This window comes from Podarcis vaucheri (genome assembly GCF_965113315.1).
Source record: "Podarcis vaucheri genome assembly, chromosome: 12".
NCBI classification, from domain to species: domain Eukaryota; kingdom Metazoa; phylum Chordata; class Lepidosauria; order Squamata; family Lacertidae; genus Podarcis; species Podarcis vaucheri.
The window spans coordinates 15,024,554-15,036,866 of record NC_138750.1 but is presented as its reverse complement, the minus strand read 5'-3'; the positions used below and the strand labels follow the sequence as shown (position 1 = coordinate 15,036,866).

General features: G+C 44.9%; 1 long non-coding RNA gene across 1 annotated transcript; it reads left to right on the top strand.

The window, feature by feature from the left end:
* Positions 1–7,106: 7,106 nt before the first annotated feature.
* On the top strand, positions 7,107–10,493 carry LOC309515392. Its single transcript, XR_014212453.1, has 2 exons — positions 7,107–7,167; positions 9,903–10,493. It is a non-coding gene; the product is annotated as an uncharacterized lncRNA (long non-coding RNA).
* Positions 10,494–12,313: the final 1,820 nt, after the last annotated feature.

Here is a 12,313-nt window from a genome sequence, read left to right as displayed (position 1 = left end):
TAGGGAATGTGGCGAATGGAGCTTGCCTTGTAAAAAGGACATGGTGACGCAGATTGACCCTCCAACTAATGGAGGAGGAAGGGCCGCGGGTGGCGCTGTGGTCTAAACCACTGAGCCTAGGGCTTGCCAATCAGAAGGTCGGTGGTTCGAATCCCCGCGACGGGGTGAGCTCCTGTTGCTCGGTCCCTGCTCCTGCCAACCTAGCAGTTTGAAAGCACATCAAAGTGCAAGTAGATAAAAACAAAGGATTGCCCCAATGCCCAACCAGTTGTGACGAGTGCGATGAAGTAGGCAAAACCACTGGGTCAGTGCCAATTAGCCCAGTAGGCAAATTCCTACCTGGCCCCATAAAGAGTGGCGGCCACTGTAGCCACAGGAAAGTCATTGACTATCAGCTTAAACCAAGGGTGGGTCGGTGGGGGAAATCGTGGCAAAGGAACAAACAGGTAGTGCCCCAGGTGTGGGCTGCTCAAATGGGGCAAGGGGCGGGTCCAAGGGTCCGTCGGCTCCACCCCCTGGCACAGCCCAAGTCCCCAGCCTGCATCCCCATTCGACAAAGCACGGTGCAAGCAAAAATATAAAAAATAAAATAAAATTGGGAGGATGCTAAATGAGAATTGCCAGTGCTCTAAATCTAAATCTGTAGAACTTTAGGTTTTGTGTGTGTTCTTTTTGCTAGGAGCCAGATAGGCAGTTCATTAAATCCACACAATTTGTATGCTTTCATAACAACATAGTTACATGCCCAACACAAGAATCTATCAAATTCTGTTTATAAGGATTATTGATATATCAGCTGACTGAGATATAGAGGACTATATGCAGCCCCACAGTCAAAACTCTGGCGGATTTTGTAAAGAAAAGGAAGGAACATTCTTTCATATGTGGTGGACCTGCTCCAAGGTGAAAGACTTCTGGGAAAAGATTTATAATGAATTGAAATTTTTTTGAAATATACATTTATAAAGAAACCAGAGGCCTTTCTTCTTGGAATAACAGGTTCGGAACTGCCCAAGAAAGATGTTAATCTATTTTTGTATGCCACAACTGTGGCTTGTATTTTGTTAGCTAAAAAGTGGAAAACTCAAGAATTACCAACAGTAGAAGAATGGCAGATGAAGATGATGGACTGTATGGAGCTAGCCGATCTAACCGGAAGAGTCCACAACCAGAAGGAGGAGGAACACCATAAAGAATGGAAGAAATTTAATGATTACTTAGTTAAATTTGTTAAGCTAAAATAACTGGAAATAGCATCCAGATACTTAAAGGGCTTAGGATTGTATCTATGTTAACTGATAAAATAATATGTTTAATACAAGAAGGAGAAGATTTAAAGATGTTAATGTTTAATTTAAACGGTATTAAAATTGGGATTTGGAAAACCGTTATAAGGATATGCAATGAAATTCAACTAAGGGGAAACGAGGAAGTCGTTTTGCAAAGTAAATAACTGTTATTTTCAATAAGGTTATGATTTATGTTCGTTATGTTTTGTTTGTTTTATGTTTTTGTTTGTCATTGATATTGTAAAAACTAATAATTTTTTTTGCAAAAAAACCCCAACAAAACAAAACTCTGGCGGATTTTACACCAGTCTTTTAAAATAAAGAGATTCTGGGGAAGTAAGAAGACGCTCGGCTAATGTGAAAATAAATGCAGGTCTTGAAAAGTGGTATAAAGAGATATTTTATTTGCAGCCGTTTACCCTGTAAAGACATGAATTCTCAATCTCTGTTGCTGCATAGCATTACACTGGAAATAAAGTGCCTTGGGTGAATGACAGTAATTGTTTTAAACCAAAATCTAAACTCTCATTTTAAGAAATAAGAGTGTTGCCTGAGAAACAAAGGCGACGACAGATACTGCATTTCACACACACACACACAGAGAGAGAGAGAGAGGGGGGAGATTTGTTTATTATATTTTCTTCCTGGTCAAGTTCATTACCTCCACTGCAATGGGATTTCTCATTTGGATGGTCGTCAGCAAACCGGATAAATTAATCATTCTGTGCCCAGTATTGTCTTCTGAAGGAGAACACCAGCTTTCCAATCACACAGGCTAAGTTGAATAAATGCCCTGTAGGAACTGTGCAAAACCTGAACCTGGAACTAACATTTTTTTCCTGCCTAACTTCATGAAAAAGACCTATCTTTAGGGGCAATCACTCAATATATATATTTTTAAAAAATGTTTACGGGTGTACCGTTGTCTTGTTCTTAATTTGAAAGGGCTGTGTGAAACCTGTAAAGCCAGACCTCAAAACTGGCCTGGTCTTGAAGGATTTATTTATTTAATTTATATACCACTTCATACTCCAATACAAATCCCTGAGCGGTTTACAAATCCCAACGGAAAGGAATTAATGTAAGAAATACAAAACAAATTCCACATTCAAAAGGAAAAAATGCTGCTACCGGTTGTCGTCACTGCAATTCCACATTTTAAGTAACATAATCAGATAAATCTCTCTAAACAATAAAAACAACTAAAAACCAGAAATGCAGATCGTATACAAAACATTAAAAATGCATTGATACATCAAAATGCAACGTAATCACAATATAGCATTTGAGAAATTTGTTGATATTGCAAAAAGGAACATGTAATGCAGCCACCAAAATATTCACCTACATTTAAAGCACATGAGGAAAATTATGTCATTCGAATGTGCTAAGCACCATGCATTACCTGCCCCGACCCCTTAAGAATAGCTGTCAGCGTTTCCCATTTTTAAAGGGAAATTCCTTTATTCCGAATAGGATTCCTCACTAGAAAAGGGAAAATTTGACAGCTATGCTTAAGATGGAGTGAGCTACGTACACAAGGAAAGAAAGAAAAGGCGAATTTTCCTGCACCCCAATTTAAATGTTACAGCTTCTCCTGGGGTCTCATGGTTTTGCAAAGCTGGTCCCTGATACAGTCATACCTAGGGATGAATACGCTTCAGGTTAAGCATTTTCGGGTTGTGCTCTGCAGCGACCCGGAAGTAACAGAATGCATTACTTCTGGGTTTCGCCGCTCGCGCATGCACAGACGCTCAAAATGACGTCACGTGCATGCGCGGAAACGGCAAAACATGACCTGCGCAGTTGCGTGTTATGTTCGCTTCAGGATGCGAATGGGGCTCTGGAATGGATCCTGTTCGCATCCAGAGGTACTACTGTATTTGAACATTCACATTCTTATCCCATCCCTTGGCAGCAGACCTATTGTGCAATTTAAGGATACCTTGTTTGGCTCTCATCTATAAGGCGATAAGATACAGTGCCATAAATACAGTGTTTTCAGCATCGACGTTTACTGCCAGGCAACCTCTAGCCAGTATTTTATTATTTGTTCCAAAGCTAAGAAGAATGGGCTTCAGATCGTATCTTTGCTTGGTCTTATTGAACATTTCAACTCTGTGCCATCAAGAGATAAATATGACCTTCTATTATCTGAGATTTAGAATGGAAATATGGCCCCCTCTGTAACCTAATGCTTCTCCCACAGTATACCATGATTTCGCCCAGAAGTTCGTCTGAGAGAGCCAAGCTACACATTACACAGCAATTGTCTCTGCCCTTTTTTGGGGCACAACTTTGAAACTCTGTGGAAGGGGAAGCTCATTTGGGGAAATGATCTGGAGCTAGGGAAATGCAGGCTGAGAAAGGGGCCTACCACTCCCAATCTCTTCCTTTGGAAACCTCCTTTCCTGTTCAAAAAGGACACACCATATGTTTGCATACAACAGCATTTCCCAACCTGGTGCCCAGATGTTGTTGGGTGTCATCTCTCAACATTTCAATCCCTTAGGAAAGGGATTGGAAATAAAACTGCCAATATCCTGAGGCTATAATGCAAATCTACAGTGTGACCGCATTTGGGATGCTGTGTACAGTTCTGGTTGCAGTGTTTGGGAGCTTTTCATTTAGAGAAAATGCAAGTAAGAGGTGACTTGAGAGAAGGGAATAAAAGGGCATGGGGCTTGGAGAAAGCAGACAAAGATAAGTTTTCTCCCTCTCTCATAGCACTAAGAATAGTCAACATCCAAAAAAGATGAGTGTTGGAAGATTCAGGACAGATGATGATGATGGTGATGATGACAATATTATTACCTGCTGCCTTGTGGGACATCTTCAGGAGAAGAAAAAGTTTCTACACAAATCCAGAGTGGAGTTGCTAAGATGATTGGATGACAACTTGTACACCTCCTTCGGGCAATTCCTGCAGCCAAGCTGGTGCCAAATGTATTGCTCTGCTTTCCTTTGGACCACATCAGAACAGGGGCGTAGCGTGGGGGGTGCCAGGGGTGCCGGCCGCACCGGGCGCAACATCTGGGGGGGGCGCGCTCGCTGCCTCCGGAGTCGCCGAAGAGCCTCGGGCGCAGGCTGTAGCGGAGCCGCATGTCTCGCGGAAGCGACGAGCTGTGCGCACGTCCGGGCTGAAGGCGCCCGGCAGGCAGCAGCTCTCAGCGCTCGCCGCAGAGGACGCGCCAGGCAGCCCCTCCTCACAGCCCCGCCTCCGCCGGTGCTGCTGCAGCTGCTGGGCCGTTGCATTTTCCTCGCCTCTCTGCCCCCCTCCTCCTCCGGGCAAGCGGCGTCGTTTGGGCGGCAGCGCCAGCGGCAACTCGCAGGTTAGGGGTTAGGGGGGGCGCAAATTACTTGCCTTGCCCCGGGTTAGGGGGCGCAAATTACTTGCGTTGCCCCGGGTGCTGACAACTCACGCTACGCCGCTGCATCAGAAAGGCTGAGGAGAAGAAGAGGAGGAGGAGGAGTTGGAGTTTGGACTTGATATCCCACCTTTCACTCCCCTTAAGGAGTCTCAAAGCGGCTAACAATCTCCTTTCCCTTCCTCCCCCACAACAAACACTCTGTGAGGTGAGTGAGGCTGAGAGACTTCAGAGAAGTGTGACTGGCCCAAGGTCACCCAGCAGCTGCATGTGGAGGAGCGGGGAAGCGAACCCGGTTCACCAGATTACAAGTCTACCGCTCTTAACCACTACAACACACTGCCCAGGCTTGCACCCCAGAGAGGCCACTTTGGTGCTGCTAAAACAATGCAGGAGGCAGCCACTTCAGCCACAGCAGGTGCTGTGATTCTCCAGCGGTTTGACCGCCGGAGGCACACTCCATCATCTCTCGAGACAGACGGATGCCAACAATAATAATATATTTATTTATACTCCGCCTCCCCACCCCTCATGGGACTCGAGATAACAGAAAGTATTTCTGAATGCAGAGCATAGTTAAACTATGAAAAACTCACTTTCACAGTGACCGCTGCCAACTTTAAAAGATAATTAGATACATTCACAGAGAATAGCATATTAACTGCATGTTTCTAAATACCAGTTTGCTGGGAATCAAGGAAGATGAGACTGCTCTTGTGCTGGGGTCCGACATGAAGGGTTGTTGTGAATATAAAGAGAGAAAGAGGAAACCAACCATTTGACCAACCCCCTTGAGGAGGAAGAGCCGAACAGGAATGGAATAAATGGGTTTATACCGAAGCTGTTTTAGGTGCACGCCTAAAAATGCAAAGAGTAAATATGACAAATGCACCTGTAAACCTATGTATCGTCCAGGTGGCCTTATCAGGGAGGGAGCAGCAGTTGGTTGTACAGTGGTACCTTGGGTTAAGAACTTAATTCGTTCTGGAGGTCTGTTCTTAACCTGAAACTGTTCTTAACCTGAAGCACCACTTTAGCTAATGGGGCCTCCTGCTGCTGCCACGCTGCCGGAGCACGATTTCTGTTCTCATCCTGAAGCAAAGTTCTTAACCCGAGGTACTATTTTTGGGTTAGCTGAGTCTGTAACCTGAAGCATATTTAACCTGAAGCGTATGTAACCCGAGGTACCACTGTACCTGATTGCTGAACGCCCATTCCACAAGAAACCTAAGATTGCCTCTGTGTCGTGTGTGGAAAAGCTCAAATGGTTCCAGTCATAACCCCTATAATTAATAATGCCTTTTATTCAAATTGAAGAAGAGAGGGGCGCATTAAGGTGAGAAGAGATTGTCTTGTTTTGGAAGAGGAGAACATTTCAAAAGCAAACCCCATGATTATCCAGGCATTAAATAACCTGGTATAATTTCTCTGTGTGCTCTGCTCTTTCTCTCCCGTTAATTCCTCCTGAAGTTTATAGCGATCGTTCATTTCTCTGGCAACATGAAACAGATGATAACAGAACTCCCCTTTTGCTTTGGGTTTTGCTTTGGCTCTCTATCTAGCCTTTGCTGGAAGACCAGGAAAAGTCAGGAGAGGGGGAAAACTGCTGTCTTCCCCCGTGATGCTCAGTGCTAAAGTAGCAAGAGTGCTTCTGAACCCTGATCCTTCTCCCTATGTGCTTTAAAGGGGTAATTAAGTGGATTTATGCTCGCCAGGAAAAATTCAGAAAGTGCAGGGAGTTGGGCATGTGTATGTGAAGAGAGAGCATATTGAAACAAGCACACTTATCTGCCTAATCCTGTTACTCGTAATCTGGAAAGCACTAGATTCTGTGGATTGAGAAATGATTTGAGGAGGCTGGGAGTGGGATTTGACTTTGTTTTGTTGTTGTTTCCTTGAGGTGCATTAAATGACTGAGATGTCCGCTACTGTTTAGATGGCCTTTCATGAGTAGAGTGCAACTTGGGTGCAAATTTACAGCTATCTTTTCATCTCACTTTGGAAAATAAGGAGACTGGTGTTAATTACAACCCATAGTATTCCCCTGGTGTCAGCTAGTTATGTTGGTGATAGACTGCTATCTGCAGTTCACAGCTTGGGGGTCTTCCTGGATCCTTTGCTGTCACTCTGGTAACCTCAAGGTTAGATCACTGCAATGCGTTATACGTAGGGTTTGGAAACTTCAGCTAGTGCAGAATCCAGCGGCCAGCTTGCTCACTGGAGCAATACAATTTGAGCATATTACAGTCGTACCTCGGAAGTCGAACAGAATCCATTTCCGAAGTCCATTCAACTTCCAAAACATTCGGATACCAAGGCACAGCTTCCAATTGGCTGCAGGAAGCTCCTGCAGCCAATCGGAAGCCACAACAGACGTCCGGGTTCCAAAGAACGTTCGCAAACCAGAACAATCACTTCCGGGTTCGGGAGCCAAAACGTTCGTCTCACAAGGCGTTCGACTTCAGATGTATGACTGTACACTGATCCTGGTCCGACTGCACTGGCTACCAGTTAGTTTCTGGGCCAAATTCACAGTGCTGGTTTTGACCTATAAAGCCTTAAATGGCTCAGGACCGCAATAGCTCAAGGCCTGCCTCTTTCCATATGAACCTACCCGGACCCTGAGATCATCTTCTGAGGCCCTCCTTCATGTGCCTCCTCCTCCTCAAGAGGTCCAGAGGCTGTCAACATGAGAACGGGGCCTTCTCTGCAGTGGCTCCCCATCTGTGGAATGCTCTCCCCAGGGAAGTTCACCTGGCGCCTTCATTATACACCTTTAGGTGCCAGGCAAAAACGTTCCTTTTTAACCAGGCCTTTGGTTGATCTGTTTTACATCCTATTCTTGAGAGTCAGTGTGGTGGTGTGGTTAAGAGCGGTAGTCACGTAATCTGGGGAACCGGGTTCACGTCTCCGCTCCTCCACATGCAGCTGCTGGGTGACCTTGGACCAGTCACACTTCTTTGAAGTCTCTCAGCCCCACTCACCTCACAGAGTGTTTGTTGTGGGGGAGGATGGGAAAGGAGAATGTTAGCCACTTTGAGACTCCTTTGGGAAGTGATAAAGCGGGATATCAAATCCAAACTCTTCTTCTTCTATGCCCTTTTAAAACGTGGGTTTTTTGGGGGGGGCTATTGGGTTGTTGTTTTTATTTTTATTATGTCTTTTGTGGTTTTATATCTTTATTTTATTTTGTGAACTGCCCTGAGACCCCCAGGTATAGGGTAGTATAATAATAATAATAATAATAATAATAATAATAATAATAATAATAACTTGCCCAGCTGTGAGGATGGGTCTAAGGCCTCTAGCTTTTGGGTCTCCAGCTTTGGAACTTAAATTCCCATCATGGAATGGGGATGATGGGAATTGTAATCCAAAAACAGTTGAGAACCTAGGTTTGGGAAACAAAGCATTATATTGAGGCAGACCTACCGGTCACTCTAGCTCATATTGCATGCAATGCCTGGCAGTGATTCTTCAAGGTTTCATGTAGGAGTCTCCCAGCCCTACCTGGAAGTGTCAGGGGTTGAACCAGAGACCTTCTGCAGGCAAGACAGATGATGTACCACTGAGTTATGGCAGCTTTGGGGCCTTTGTGCCCCTGTATTAATGGGCTAGGCTCAAACTTAAATGACCTCATAGAGAAATTCATGGAGGTTAAGTGTAGGGGCACCATTCATTAGGGGTAAAACTATCACTCCATAGACTGTCTCCTGGCAGGGAAGTACATTTCGCTATTACAGAGGAGGGAAGAAAAGGGATGCAGAGCAGTAACTTTTGGCACAATCTCCCCTTGCAGCTGCTCATTGGGAGAAATGTACCTGAGTTTGCTTATTTCCTCCTCCCCTCCAATCCATGTTCCTTTCATGCCGCGACTTTTTAGATTCTAAACCTGAGAGCAGGAACTGTATTATTTTTTTTCTATTTAAGGATCTGTAAACCAGCCTGGGGGGATGCGGGTGGCATTGTGGTCTAAACCACAGAGCCTAGGGCTTGCCGATCAGAAGATCAGTGGTTCGAATCCCCACGACGGGGTGAGCTCCCGTTGCTTGGTCCCAGCTTCTGCCCACCTAGAAGTTCAAAAGCACGTCAAAATGCAAGTAGATAAATAGGTACTGCTCCGGCGGGAAGGTAAATGGCATTTCCGTGTGCTGCTCTGGTTTGCTGGCCACAAGACCCGGAAGCTGTACGCCAGCTCCCTCGGCCAGTAAAGCGAGATGAGCGCCGCAACTCCAGAGTCGGCCGCGACTGGACCAAACGGTCAGGGGTCCCTTTACCTTTAAACCAACCTGGGAGCCTTCCCCTGTACCCATTGTCCCTATCAGTTTCCAAGCTGCAACTTTTTATTTTATTTTTTCAAAAGGTGGGTTATGTTGGGCAAGGATGGTGATCTTTAATCTGCTTTAAAAATGCAAATCTAAAGTTCTGGGACGCGCTTGGATCCTTCCTGCAAAATACGGAGTCTGGAGGCATTTTTCGAAGGACTAGGTGTGCTTCTGAAAGCGGAATAGCTCCTGCAATCAGGAGTTCACTGCGAATAATTGCGGTACCTTTTCTTCCTCTTGTTTCCAGCTGCAGTCAGAAAAATGCGGCTCAGAATTAGGGCACAAGAAAGGGCCTCCCCGCTTCCTTCTTCTATGTCCTCCTTCCCTCACCTGAATTCTGCTGGGAGCCAGCTGCTGTTGCTCCCTTAGGTTTAACACCTCCAAACCCAGGCCACGCTATCAGCACTCACATGTTCTCCCCTGTAATAATAGGGCTGGGGATTGGGGAAGAGAAGAAAGCAGGGCTACTGAAAACCTGGGAGCTCCTTCTCCCCCCCCCCCCACTTCCCACATAGTAAATGTTGTGAGAAGAAGTACTCACCACCTATCAGTCTGTGCAGGATGAAAGGAAACATCCCAGCTTCTTTATCACAGTGGAAAGGAGGGGACAGAGATGGTTTTCTAATGGTTTGATTTCACAGGCTTTTGTGCCGCTTAAGTACTATTCAACTTCTTCCAAATCTCCAGAGAGGGAGTTTCCATGTGGCCAGGCAGGTCTATTTTTATCAGCTCAGCCAGATCATACAAAAAAAAAAAGCCCTATCTGACCAGATATCTAGCTAAACCCTGGCAGAGATGCAAACAATAGGTTACTTCTTCCACTCCCAAGATTACACACAAAAATAAAATAATACGCGTTGCTTTCATCCCATACATTCAGAAGCAACAACTACACTTATCTCTTTCTTTCTCGACTTCAGGGGCTATCGCGTCTTCTTAATAAGGATTTGCACCTGGGAATTGCAAGCGTCAGCCGCAGATACAACTTCTTTCTGATAGTGAAGAAACAATTTCGGTTGCAGCTTAGGAACACGGGGAAACTGCCTTGTACTCTGCCAAACCACCTGTCCATTCAGTTCAATACTGTCAACAGTGACAGGCATCAGCAGGAGTCTGGAGATATTGGAGACTGACGCCAGATACCGAGGTTTGATCAGGATGAGGAGGGGAAAGAGATGCTGAAGAAATCAATGTGGAAACCTTTCTGCGATCTACTGGCATAATCCTTGGAGATGGGGCGGCCGTGTTCAGAGTAAAGCTCACCTCCCCATTAGCAAGCTTTCTCACTGAGAACCTTTGATTAGGTGCAAGGGTAATTATAGTGAATTAACTTGGTGGTGACATTTTGAAAATAATGTGCTATGCACACAGCATCACTGGTGAGTTCTCACAGGATTCTTAACGCTGGAGAAAGAAACTGGACTTTTCTCTCTCTCCCAGAAAAGCATATGTGCATTTAAGAGTCTCAGCACAGAAAGGTTCATTGGAACCACACGAGAAGCAAATATTAAGCTACAAGGCACTCAAATGCAAGGAGTTCAGATAAAAGCCAAATTAAGCCAATAAAACACAATTAAGATGCAGGAAAGACAATTCCTCTTTGGAGTGGACATATCCTGCGACGCCAGATTTATTAGAGGATCTGGCGTGGGCTTGGCAAACCACACTGCCCAAAGGAAACAAAATCAACCACAACATCAAAGCCGTCAAACTGACCTGAACAACAATAAAAGACCCAGTCATAGGGAGGTGATGTGCATTGTTCCCAACATAGGAGCCTACTCCTAGGGGCCAAGATCCCTTTGCCCCCCCCATTACATATTTGAGGGAACTGTCCTCGTCCCCCCAGTTGATGGGAATTGCCATTCAAATGGGGGGGGGGTGCCACATCTTGCAATCGATTATGTGGAGTGGGGCTTGTCTGGACCCTCCCAATATTTTATTTAAGTTGGCACCCCTGGTTCCCAATGAGCAGGAGGAAGTGACAGTTCCCTAAACTGTTCCCAGTATATCTGAAGGAGCGTCTCCACCCCCATCGTTCTACCCGGACACTGAGGTCCAGCACCGAGGGCCTTCTGGCAGTTCCCTCACTGTGAGAAGCCAAGTTACAGGGAACCAGGCAGAGGGCCTTCTCGGTAGTGGCGCCTTCCCTGTGGAACACCCTCCCACCAGATGTCAAAGAGAACAACAACTACCAGGCTTTTAGAAGACATCTGAAGGCAGCCCTGTTTCGGGAAGCTTTTAATGTTTGATGTATTATAGTATTTTAATATTCTTTTGGAAGCCGCCCAGAGTGGCTGGGGAAGCCCAGCCAGATGGGCGGGTATAAATAATAAATTATTATTATTATTATTATTATTATTATTATTATTATTAACCACTTCCTAATCAGGACTGTACTAGTATAAAACATTTTCCCCAGAGGAAGAAATCTTCCCGGGCAATGAAGGGCATATGAAATCCACACTGTGACTTTCCCAGTTGTTGGAAGCAAGTTGTTGCAAGCTTACTGTCTGCATGTGAAACATGGACCACTTATAAACATCACCTCCAACTCCTTGAAAGATTCTATCAATGGTGTCTCCATTAAATAAGCATTGTCCTAGAAATATATATAAAAAATAAAAAAATTGTCCAGTAGCACCTTAGAGACCAACTAAGTTTGTTCTTGGTATGAGCTTTCATGTACATGTGTGTATCATGTGTATCTGAAGAAGTGTGCATGCACACGAAAGCTCATACCAAGAACAAACTTAGTTGGTCTCTAAGGTGCCACTGGACAATTTAAAAATTAAATAAAATATATATTTCGACTGCGTCAGACCAACATGGCTATCTACCTGAATCTAGTACCTGTACAATGTTTTTTTTTAGGTGCCTTTCAGCAATTGAACTCAACAATTAACAAAAGCTAATATTGTTTTAACTCGGCTTTAACACATTGGAGTTAGCTTCATCATCACGTAAGTGCTATCCGGACACCAATTAACACCTGGCTGATTAGGATCCTCACTGAGTTATCCACAGTATTGAGTCATTCCCAAACATAAAAGGCATTGCTAGGGTTGGAATAAAACTTACAATGTTTGCCATTGTGTTTGCCTTTATAGCACAGACCTGCACTCATACCACATTAACAGTCCTAGATAATACTGCCCACTCACAACACAAAGAGCTCATAACCCACCTACTCTCAGCAGCCAGAAACATCATAGCCAGACACTGGAGAGACCAGTCAGGAGTAAGCATGGACCAATGGTATCAGACAGTATGGGTGTTACGGAAAAATCTAGGTGCGAGGCTGCTCAGTCACCCAGCTCGTCGGGCAGAG